The following is a 12,013-nucleotide window of genomic DNA, read 5'->3' on the forward strand; positions in this document are numbered from 1 at the left end:
TAAATATCATAATTATAAAATAATAATATTAATTATTATTATTATTATTATTATTATTATTATTATTATCATCATTGTATTATTAGTATTATTATTATAAATAATCAAATAAAATACAACAATATACATTATGGATTAAAAAGTAAATAGCTTTATTAATTATTTCAGAATATTTTAACATGAGTTAACATTTTGAAAACACAAATATTAGGTTAATCAGAGCCAGTTTCATAACACTGTGTCTTAATAACTAGTCAACTAGCAGTTAACCAGGGGGTAATCAATCTTATTATATACATATTCAAATTAGACCAATCTGTGTTTTTTATATAACTGACTTAAAAAGTTATGAGCATCTTAAAGAAAAACAATTGAAGACTAACTTGTAAGACTAGTTTGAGCAGTTTATGCAACCGGCCACAGATCTTTCCCCCACGTATACTACAGTTACATGTGTAATCATCAAACTCAGAATGAAGTCAAAATAACCCATCTGCCTCCTTCAGCTGGCCAGTTTCAAGCTGCTTTAATACAAATCTAACAGCAGAGGGCGCCATAGCCTAAATTAACAAGTAGCCTAAAAGAGAAGACGTTCGTTCACATTACTCGGTAAACAACAACCGTGATCACAAAGGCTACTCTATAGCCATAAATTAGCATATATAATAGTCTCTATAATATGATATAGAACAATGACAGAAATAACGTATTATTTTTATATATATATTATATGTTTGTATATGCTGATTGCAGCACTGTAACAATTTGATGACAGTCTACGAAACGTTTCAGCTGGATGTAATGCAATATTAGAAACTTGGTAAGTTCCTCAACAAACTTTTTTATTATCATTCTCTAGTTCTCTATGTACAGGTGCTTTAAATAACTCACCTAACCAATACACTACTATATGAAGAACATATAATGTGAGAATTGTAGGCCTAACGTTACTTCAAGAAAGAACCATCGAAGAACCTTTGTTTTTAAGAGTTTAAGAGTGAATAATTGCACAACTCTTTTACAGTAATTCACAATTAACATTTAGTAGGATATATTTTGAACTCAACCAATGTATGCAAAGTGGTCTTTTTGAAATTCCACAGATGTGTTCATTTATAATGTGGAAGTAAATATTTAAGCTACAAATACAGGATGCCTCTGAGCACATTCTACAATCATATCAAGTTTACAAATTGAACATTGGACTGAATTACTTGTCTTGAAATATGCGACATGTTAAAATGCACAGTTAAAATGATATACCTGTTAAAATATTTGCATATGCCATTTCAGTCACATGATCATGCCTTATTTGGCTTTTCCTCAAATATTGTTGGTTTTGCACTAAATATACAGGCAGACATAAATCATTTTGGCCCCTGAAAGTCTAAAATACTAGTGGTAATTTTGTATGAAACAGAATGGAATTAATGTAGACAAAAAGATTCAGGAATTAAAGTCTCTAAAACAGCACCATTGATCCTCCCACAGCAGCATAATGAGGTATTACATTTTTTCTTCTTTATTTGTCCACTTTTTTCCACTTCAGCCGAGAAAGAATGTTATCCACAATGAGCTTTTTTCATCATCTAATTTGAGGGACAGCTTGGCCTCAGAAAGGAATATCTGACCTAATCTGAGTGCAGGTGGGTGACCGTTGTAAGGAGCAAAATCGCTTTGTCATCGCACGTGCTGTTGAGCGCGGCCCATGTTAAACAAGTCTCCCCTCTATTCTCTGACAGTAAGATAATTCTCCCATTTTTCTCTCTCTCTCTCTCTCTCTCTCTCTCACACACACACACATACACACAATAACACAAGAAAGCCACAGGTACGGGGTGATTAGAAATGGTTTTTGTTGACCCTAAGGGGTGATGGTGATATTAATAACATTTTCAAACAGTCTCACTCATCAAAGGGTTTCCTGTTGAAGTTGTAATCTTCCTTGAAACAGGGCTTTGTTAGCCACCGTGGCATTCACTTGACCGAGAATTCCTCAGCAGTAAGCTAATGGGGATGATTTTGAGCGGGGTCGGCGTCGGGGATCAGAGCTGGGGACCCGAGCGGGGTGGCCCCGGAGCTCAGAGGTGCCTTGCGGCGGTTTGTAGCCCAGGTGACTTTGCAAATTCCCCTCCTGCTTAAGACGGGCCTCACTGGGTGATCATTTTCCAGGCTTTCCCAAGTCTGCATATCAGGGATCAAAAACAGCAAATGAAGTTAAATGCCTAGTCAACATTATTTGACTGAATAATTTCTACAGTTTGAAAGTTTGGGGGTTTTGAAAGAAGTTTATATTGATCAAAGACATTTGTGTTTCAGAATATTTGTAAATAATATTTAATAATTAAATATTAAGTAGCACAACTGCTTGATACATTGATAATAGTTTCTTGATCACCAAATCAGCATATCAGAATTATTTCTGAAGGATCATGTGACACTGGAGTAATGATGCTGAAAATTCTCAGGAATAAATTAGATATTAAAATATATTACAATAGAAAACAATTATCTTAAATAATATTCCATTTTACTGTATTAATGTAGTCTTGGTGTGCATAAAAGACCTTTGAATAGTAGTGTACAATTGTATGTGTTGTCATATTGATTGTATCAGTCAGTAAATCAACCAATAGATGGATGTTTGTCATTGCTAATGTGATTTATCTAAATCTATTCTCCGCTCATTTAATAGACGTAAAAAGTTTTATACATATGAAAAATTCCAGTGATGATTGATGCTGAAGATAGAGATCAGAGTAACTCAGGTTTACAGGTGCACTGCATTCTTGGCCAGCCAGCGCTGTGTCACAGGTGAATGTCACTGCGGGGTGTTAACGGATCTTTAGATGTCTTCAAAAGGCAAGCTTGACCCTCAGATAAGGATAGAATAAAGGAATTCAGTCATTTTCTAATTCAAATAACACGTTGGTTCACATTATACTATACAAATGATAGAAACACACTGTTTTCAAAGCTGAAAATGGAGTTGAAATAGTAAAGCTATTTTTCCTATAGGCTACTAACTTACATGAATTGGCCATTGTTTTTTTGGGTTTTTTTTTGTATGTGCTCTAGGAGTCCAGAAATACCTTGGCTGTCAGCACCGGGACAGAACAATAGCCTCCCAGTCCTGTAAAACCCAGGATCACTGAGGGAGAACATACTTTCCAATAGCAGGTGTTTGAGTCTGTCAGTACCTGCTCCTCACCACGACTGCCGGTGAAAGGCTCGGGTTGTCCAGGTGTGCATGTGCATGTGTGTGTGTGTGTGTGTGTGTGCAGAACTTATTCCTCTAAGGTTACTATTTGGCAAAGCTGGGGATTGAAACATACTATATGGCGATCAGACTATTAAGCACGTTCATATATCATGCATTTTGTCAGTGTAATTCACATTATTTCTCACGTTTAGAAAGAAATTACTTTTAAAAAACGTCTTAACATCCTGTGTGCTGAGGGTTGTTGAATGTATTTTTGTTATTTAAAAAAGAAATCTGTTTCTCAAATCATTTTCTTGCTAAAAAAAGAAGAACAATGTTTTTGTTGAAAACTCAATTTTCTTCATTTCGAACTTCCTCCCTGGACACATTTCAGTGTGTTCATAAGCCGCTTACAATCCTACAGACCAAAATCCTCAGATACTTGCAAGCCACAATGCTTTTATTAATATGAACAAAAAGACAAATTATTTGGAGTCTAAAAATTCAAAGAGAGTTTCTGTAAGACAAAAATCCAATCATCACTGTGAAGTATGATGTAAAAGTTTGTGATGTAATCCTAAAACGTTAATTTAACATCACACTCAGCCCTTGGAAGCAAACAATATTCCCAGGCAGTTATGCATGTGTGTTATGATCGACATGCTCAAACTCCCATCTGTAGTTCATGGTCTCTTCTCCTGATAATATTACACCTAATCACCACCACTGCACCCCTATATAGCGAGCTGTAATGAGAGATGATAATTATGCAATATATGCTTGGAGAATATTGATGTAAGGGTTCCCACACGGAAACAATGAGGTGATTGAATATAGGAAATAAAGCGCTCTCATTTGGCACCCAATGGGTGATTGGAGTTATTCTGCTTTTGTGTTTTATAACATTTGCACAAGGCGACGAAGATAGAAAACATAACAGTTATATTATGTCACAGTTTGTATTCAGTTGTCTTCACAAAGAAATTATATATATATATATGTAATATATATTGTAATTAATCATTTCACGGCCCTAATATATATATATATATATTTATATATATATATATATATATATATATATATATATATATATATATATATATGAAGAGTTCAGATGCCAAAATCTCTAAGTGCCATCTGAAATTTTCTTCTAGAATGATCATTTTTATCAAGCTCGTATATTTAAGTTCCATAATTTCACTTAAATGGCAATGCAAATTACCTATTAATTGTCATTTAAGTGAAATTACTTAACTTAAATATACAAGCTTTATAAAAATGATAGTTCTAGAAGAAAATTTCAGATGGCACTTAGAAGCTTTTGCATCTGAACTCTTCATACATATATATATATATATATATATATTCAATTCAAAACAACTACCTTCTATTTTAATATATTTTAAATTGTAATTTATTCCTGTGATGCCAAAGCTGAATTCTCACCTGCACCAACAATTGTTCTTTATATTTTATCTTTTTTTTAGATTATATTTTATTTTGTATATTCTTAACACTATGACTATATGCTGTTGAAATGCAGCAAGTGGTCAAATAAAATGGACTTTAGTATTCTCTGTCATGGTTTTTAAAAGAACACAATCATTTCATTGTCATAATATAAAAAGAAGTGAACGTCAGAGCGCTCGTTTTCATGTACACAATGTACAAGGAACAAAAAAAGGTTAAATGAAAAGAACAATCATGAGATTTTATATCCTCTCCACAGAGATGCATTATCACATTGCAGTTGCCTAAGAAATTAAGCCAAATTGTGGCTATAATGGCTGAGGCTTGAGAGAACACAACGTGAGGGCCTGGACGGGGGGAGAGCGGATGAGTGATTCCTGGCACAACCGGAGAGAAAGAAGGAGACAGAAAGAGTAAGAGCGAGAGAAGTATACTGACTGGTGCTTAGCTCGAATGAAAGCTCCTGCTTTGCGGACCAGAGATCAAAACTGAGGGGGCCGGTCTGGGTCTTCACCTGGGCCCTTTGTCATTGATAAGTCTGTCATCCCTGCTGATATTGGAGCAGTAATGGCAACCGATGATTAGCCCACTCCTGAGCCATTAACCACATTTCTTATCCCTCTGCTCATGCTCCGCAGGGGAAAGACACACAAAGAGATCCTTTATAGTCCGCCAGCCTTAAACTCCGAGGCCGCGTCCACCTGACCTGAAAGGCACAACTGTTACGTCGCAGAAGAAGAAGTCCAAGACGAGCTACATGTCAAAGGTCGCGGCGTGGTGCTACATCAAATGAGGGGGTTCTGAGTGACCGGCTCGCTGAAAGAGTGCCACGGAGAAAATTGCACAAAATTGTCTGTTTTGTCAACATTTCATCGGTAGATTCGCACAAGAAAAGGACCCTCGGTCATTTGCGCGGCGCAGGCCCTCCGCTCTCTCCCTCAGACAGCTAAAGGGATTGAGCAGCTCAGAATTTGACTGACAAACAAATCTCCTCATTATTTCTGTCTCTATCCCCCCTCAGTACGCCTCTTAACCGGCGATATTTAATATGATCTCTTTTTAATGATCCTTAAGTGGGTGAAATTACATCCCCTGAAAAACATGTAAGGTTTGATGGAGGTATTTGAGTTATGGAGCCTCAACTAAAAAAAAAAAAGAAGAAGGAAAGAACAAGAAGAAATTTGTCTCAGTTGATCATTATATAACTAAGAAATTGTAAAAAAAAGAAAAAAAAATATTGGTAACTACTTTTACAATGTCAACACATGGTAGTTCACCTCTAGCCTCCGAGATGTTTTCTTCAACTCTCGTGGACCCTAAAGCCCTTGACTGAAAATAGTTTGCCGTGGCCTGGGTTAATCCTGTACAAATATTTCTCCAAACGCAAGTACCTCGGTATGCGTCTCAGACACTGTCTGCTCCCAGGATTTAAACTTCCTGTTTGTGAAGGACGCAGCAGGAAGTGTCTTGACTCTTCACACACCTCTTCAGGGTGCTGACCGCTCACTTTAAATCACGTCCACTAGTCCTGTCGGGCTTGTGTGCTGTCCATGATTTACTGCCTGGTATATGATGGCTTAGTTACATCTGACAAAATGTGGTTTAGAAGATGAAGAGGGGTTCAAATGTCTGAGACCACAAGTGCAAATGCTTGTATTTTGCATTTTTCTAATTTAATACAATCCCTTTAATACTATTTTCCATAATTTTTTCTCATTTTGTTTACCCCAAAACATTGTTTATTTGCAGATTCAAATTAGATTTTGCATACCAGATTTTCATTAAGGATATCTCATTGTTATTGTTAGTGATGTTATTGTTTACTTTTGAACTTTTTTAAGTAAAAAAAAAAAAAAAAAACTATATAGTAGCCTATATATATATATATATATATATATATATATATATGGTGTACACTTGATAAAGTATATTTTGTTTCAAAAATGCATATATTTTGATGCCAAAATGTATTTATTTATTCAACTATTCAAAAAAATTACAAAAAAAAATTACTTCAAGGGGCAAGAAAATAAATTTGACCTAAAATACATTTGGGGTAAATGCTACATGTATTTTTAAAATATATATTTTTGGACATAATAAATATATTTAGACTAAAATATATTAAAAAAATATATAAATAATTATAAGTAACTAAAAGTAATCGAAATCTATTATAATTTATTTTTTTTTAAGTTTACTAAAACTTAAAAAAAAAAAGTGAACATTTTAAAATCTATTGCTGTTTTTTGTATATTTTCAAATGTATTTAAAATGCAACCGAACATATTTTTTTGCAGTATGCGATATACAAAATATATATTTTGGACATAATAAATATATTTAGACTAAAATATATTTAAAAAATATATAAAGAATTATAAGTAACTAAAAGTAATCGAAATCTTATAATTATTATTTTTTTTTATTTTTATTTTATTTTTTTTTACATTTTCAAATACTGAAAATGTATTTTTGTGGTATGGGGTTACAATTTTAAGCAGTATTGTGTGAATCAAGCCAAATAATCTGCAAGAACAAGTACTCAGCTGAAGTAATTGTTCAGAACTAAGCAGATTTCCAAAGACAGAGCAAGATCCTACAGGGTATGCTGTATGAGAAGCAGGGAAAATTATCTTTCATTAACTTACACAACCTCAGGAATAAGATAGCAGCTCTAGATAAGATCTGCTAATGCTGTAACATGAAATTATGGAAAGACAAAATTGTCATTTTCTAAATAAGCACCTGTGATCTTGCCTGAAAGCCTGAAAGCCCCCCATTTATAGGCTCAATCTGCCGACAGCAAAAAAGCAGAGAAGAAAAAGAAAGAGTGGGAGGGGGGTTTGTACAGAGCAACAGCCCGGAGCAGTAATATCTCAGTCATGAAGGGTCAGCGCTCGGGGAGCAGACAATGAGCTCAGGTGCTCGTCTGAGAGAATCCAAAACCCTTTGGACTGTACCTCTCATAACCCAGCTAAACCAAGTTTAACCAGCCCTGCCTGACCCACTCACAGCTGATTCTGGTGAAGTGGCAGTGTAATGCAAGTTAACCTTTGCACCTGACCGGATCAACCTTTGACCTTTGGTGGTGTCATGGCATTTTAATGGGAGTGGGCTTTTTTTGTACTAGTAGTTTCATAATAAAATTAACAATTACATTTAAAATGCATTCAAATAAAAATAAATGTTAGCTGGTAGAATTATGTAAATGCCTAATAATCTGTTCTTGCCACCTAACAAACAAAAGGTCATCAGTTCTCTTATTCTGTTACATTATATTATATTTCAAATGATCAGATGTGGGATATTTCTATTTTAAATGTCTAGTCTCTGGTGATAAAAGCTTATATTGTATTAGAAGTTTAAGTATAAGAATAACAAAATGGCAGTTGAGAGATTTGTGAAGGATATATTTGTGAAGGATAAACTATGCTAGGCCGTGTTAGCATTTGTATCGCAGGCGTACGATTATCAACAGAAACATAAATATTTACCATTGGCATGCAAGATCCCAGAATGTGAATCTGAATCAAAACAAGGTAAAGGAAGGAAAACTCAACTTTAAAATGTGGTCTTGCAGCCGATTTTAGCAAGAGGATATACAACTAAATTAACTGGAGTTATAAACTTTTCATTTTACAAAATTGGGAAGATTTTTGGTTTGTGTTGCGTTTTCATTAAATAACAGAAAAGTTGAGCATCAACTCAACAAGAACAAGTAGCAACTTGTTCAAAAAAGGACTTTCTGAATGGAAAGCATCATTCTCCTTCTCCATTATCTTTAATGATGTCACACTCAACAGCTGGCCAATTAGCAGCTGAGAATACAAATGATGCGAGGACTCTGAGCATGACCCTGTTTCCTGTCTGCGGATAAGCCGGGTTAAAACTACATTTCCAGGATATTTGTGATCATGTCATGTTGTTTGGCTCTTCAGCAGAGCGGTCGAGCTGGCGGCTCCACCACAGATTCCCAAACCCTGCCGCTGTGGGTTAAGACGTCTGCCAAGCTAAGACAGCTAGCAGTTGACACCTCATAGAGCAAAGGGGGGCAACCTGCGTTCTGCTGGCCCGACTGCTTAGCTTCACCTAATTACCTTCCGATTACGCTGACAAATTCTTTATTTCCGGTCCTAACTGGAGGCTCTGGCAACAGCTCTTCCTGTGGCGGTTAATGTTCCCGTAGTGAAAACAACCTACCCGTTCGTTTCTTTTTCCATCTCCATAAACATAATCCTCAACACCGGCAGAGTGGCCACTGAGTAACACCTCACCTCCACAGCTACCCCGACCCCCTGGGACGGGCCCGGCGCGGAAAGAACGGGTCGGCCGCTTGAAGGATTTCTGCACGTGTGTGTGCGTTAGATGGGAAGAGAAAGGGTATTGTGCTCCTACCAATGTGTTCCTTTCTCATCTGGATAGTTTCCTCATCACCTCTTTAAATCTTAAAGTGTTTGGCATGAAGCCTGAGTCGGGGTTCTCCTGAGGCTTTCTACCACGAGCACTCAGGGTCAGTGGCAGCCGTAAATCTTCCGATTCTTTTGGTTTTTGAGCGGAATCGTTCACGGAACCGTTTGTGGAATACAAATAGATTTTCCCTCCTGTTTAATTGCACGGTTTCTTCACGATGCCAACGGATGAAATCATTTTAATGCCACCTTTTTTGAATATCTCAGTAAATATGTATGAATTTTATTTCACAAGAGCCGGCAAACTATATAGCTCCCTGCGCATAGGCTTGTCAGTCTCCCATAGGCTATGATGTTTTAAGTCTTTAATAAAGAAAGCGCACTGCCATTTAATTGGCTCCCTGAAGATGTCTGTGAAAGGAACCTAAAGACTGCGAAAGCCACTTGGCAGAGGGTTGATACAGAGAGAAATGTGATAATGAAAGGTCTTTAGATGTGTGCAGTATTTCCACAAATGATCATGGCAACTGTACAGATGCGGTAAGCGTCGTGCATTAACTTGGATTACCCAGAACCATCTTCCATTTTTCCCAATGCTGTTTCAACCAATATGATGTGTGAGTTGTTAAAGGCTCCTCATAAACCTGAGATGAACGCCAGTCTCCTGCTTTTAAATGGGGCTTTTCTGGAGCACAAATGATGGCAGACGCTTTGTTCACACTTCATTCCAGAGCAATGCAATAAGTGACATGACCGTGGCCCCGACCAAGGCACAAAAAGTCATGGCCTTTACCGTGTCTGTCATGTGTCCCTAAGTCCCTCCTACTGATGTGGGATCTTGACTCTGGTGTCCTAAATAAAACAGACACATGTCCATGTGAACACAGCGCCAGATCTACATTATTGGGCCTCGTTTAAAGAACACAAGAGAGAAAAACACTGCAGGTACAGATCAAACAGGTGGATGACGGTGATGTGGAAACACTTGCACATACTTGACTGGAACACAGAGATCCTGGTACTGTTGTTAGTACATATGATAGGTTTGGGAAGATTAATGTGCACTTGCTGTTCAGCACAGAACCACAAGGAGGCAAAGTTAAAGCAGATAAAGTTAAAAAACAAGGTACACTGATAATCAGACAGATGTGATCCTATTGGTTTTTCATGATTTTTTTATTGCAAAGAGTAAAGTCCTAATGAATTATATAACTCTTTAGGGAAGGTCAAAGCAAAACACACTCATTTAATGTATACAATGAAAAGTTAGTGATGATTCAAGAGGGGCAGAAGTTCAAAACAATATTTACAAGCGATGTCTGAGATTAAAAGCATAATTCAATTAGTCAGGGACTCACCGCCTCTTTGGGTCAAAGTTCAAATTGTCAGCGGAAGGATACAGCGGATGTTTCCAATGAAATGAACTGATTTATAATGGCTAATAATGCTCAAAACCTGCTCAAGGGTAATATTAATACTAATACTTATATATTATATTATATTATATTATATTATATTATATTATATTATATTATATTATATTATATTATATTATATTATATTATATTATATTATTCAATCCAGGGCTGTAGGCAAGGAAACGTCCTGAAATGGGTGGCCATTATAATATAATATAATACAATATATTTTTACATTACATGTCTTATTAAACTACAGTAATATATATATATATATATATATATATATATATATATATATATATATATATATATATAAATATATATACACACACAATTTATAATTATTAAATATTAAATTTCAATATTAAAATATATAACTATTGTACTATACAATGTAACCTCTCATTTCTATTTAAGTTATATTTCAGATGTGTTTTCACAGCTGTGAATTAACACTGTGGAAGATGATATAGAGTTGTAAACGACAGAAATCACAGCTGTTCGGCCCTGCAGGAGTTCGTGCTCTGCTGATATAGGAAAACAAGTTGAACAAGAATAAGAACTTATTGCATGCTGTGAGATGTCGTGACAGCTCCGTAAAGGACATGCATAAATCAGTAGCAATTGGAAAAGTCGCTGTTTTTAACTGCTGTGGCAGTGGACATGGAAATCTGCACGCCATTATTTGAGTTTATGCTTACTGTGATGTGACTCAATGTGATGTTATTCTAGTGTCCAAAAAAAGGGCCAGGAATCAAAAATTCATCCAACATTATGACATGGTTATGATGAAAAGGTGGTTTGTCTGACAGGTGCAGCACACGAGGACAGATGTGCATGAAATATATGTTTGTTCTACCATATTGGATGATATTGCATTGCAAGATTGAAATCTCATCTCACTATCGGCATCAGATTAGGTTGGAGGATGACCTGTCAAAAAAGGGCAACAATAACACAATGTAGTTGACATTCACAATACAAATGTCAAGAAAAAAAAACATTCATGACAGAACATTTGTTTTTTGATGGAAAGCGCAGTCAACGCTACAATATATGAAGCATAGAAACAGGATTTTGGACATAAGAGTGAAATGAATCTGTATGAAAAGCAGACAGATTTGCTAGTTATATTTTATTTTCACTCCAGCCTTAGATTTATCATTGCTTCATACACAGCAGAGAATACAAGAAATACCTTCCTATCTTTTCTCTTAAATGTCCTTGATGTGATGGAGCTAAAGCTTCTCATGCAGACTTACTATCTCTGACTATTAGCATCTCTGCTAACCATCGTTTTTCGCAAAGTAGAGTTAGCGTGGGCCATTCAGTGCATCGCCTGCAGCTAGCCATGCTAAGCTCTTGTGTGTTTACACAGATGGCGTTTGTCCTCTTCCATCGACTGCTTCTATAATTCCCAGCGTAACAACTTCCCCTAAATGAAGCCTTTGAAAAATTCCAAAAGCAACAAGCACTTAGCATTTTAATAAGAGAATTGCTTGATT

This window comes from Scardinius erythrophthalmus (genome assembly GCF_964197995.2).
Source record: "Scardinius erythrophthalmus genome assembly, chromosome: 20".
Taxonomy (NCBI): Eukaryota; Metazoa; Chordata; class Actinopteri; order Cypriniformes; family Leuciscidae; genus Scardinius; species Scardinius erythrophthalmus.